General features: G+C 36.2%; 1 long non-coding RNA gene across 1 annotated transcript in view; it reads right to left on the reverse strand.

Moving 5' to 3' along the window:
* Positions 1 to 6: 6 nt before the first annotated feature.
* The window catches only part of LOC107587051 (uncharacterized), a 45,728-nt gene continuing 44,978 nt past the window's right edge, over positions 7 to 756 (reverse strand). Inside the window, exon 3 of the long non-coding RNA XR_001609431.1 lies at positions 7 to 131. This is a non-coding gene — a long non-coding RNA (uncharacterized lncRNA). The remainder of the gene's footprint in view (positions 132 to 756) is intronic.

Consider the following 756-nt stretch of genomic DNA (forward strand, 5'->3'; position numbering starts at 1 on the left):
CCCACCGCATTGACGCCTCCATCTCCCATGGTCCCTTGACCCGACTAGCGGGGATTACGGGACAGGCACAGTCCAGCTTACTCAAAGGCTCTCTGTTTGCGATTCAACTTCCGCCATAGGTTATTTTCGCCCTGAACGAAGAAAGAAAAAAAGATATCAAAATATCAAATATTTTAGATATACAGTACACCACTGTGGCATGTGGAAATGCAAAAATTTGCACAAGTAAAAATAATAGTTTATTCAATATTTTGGCTAATTTTGAAAAAGTGTTAATTATCTCTGAGAGCGCAACACTTTTTAAAAAACCATTTCAGACAACTTTCCCTAAAAATAAGTGCAGAAAATGCAATAAAAATCTGCAGATTGCATCATGCAGATTGCTGCCATATTAGATTTTTCATCAACGATAAAGAGATAATAATATTTAAATAACAATTTCACAATATACACAAGCATGGCTTTAACAGAAAGTAGAGATATGGAAGCTTCCTTGTCAGTTTCAGAAACTATATCAGAGGAAAGAACTCATCTGACAAACTTTAATTTCAGTTTCATGGATCTAAACGGATGTAGTAACAGAAGCGCAAGTCTAGTCTGCGATAAATGACCATTTTAATTAACCTCTCTGAATAAAACAAGCATTGCTAGATGATTAAGTTGTGAAAAATTCAGCGTGAACCGGAAGTTGCTGCACTTCAGTATAGTGACGTATTTCCAACTGAAACAGATTGAATAGAGGGTGGGGGTTTATTT

Source organism: Sinocyclocheilus grahami, unplaced genomic scaffold (assembly GCF_001515645.1).
Source record: "Sinocyclocheilus grahami isolate Dianchi unplaced genomic scaffold, SAMN03320097.WGS_v1.1 scaffold88.1, whole genome shotgun sequence".
NCBI classification, from domain to species: Eukaryota; Metazoa; Chordata; class Actinopteri; order Cypriniformes; family Cyprinidae; genus Sinocyclocheilus; species Sinocyclocheilus grahami.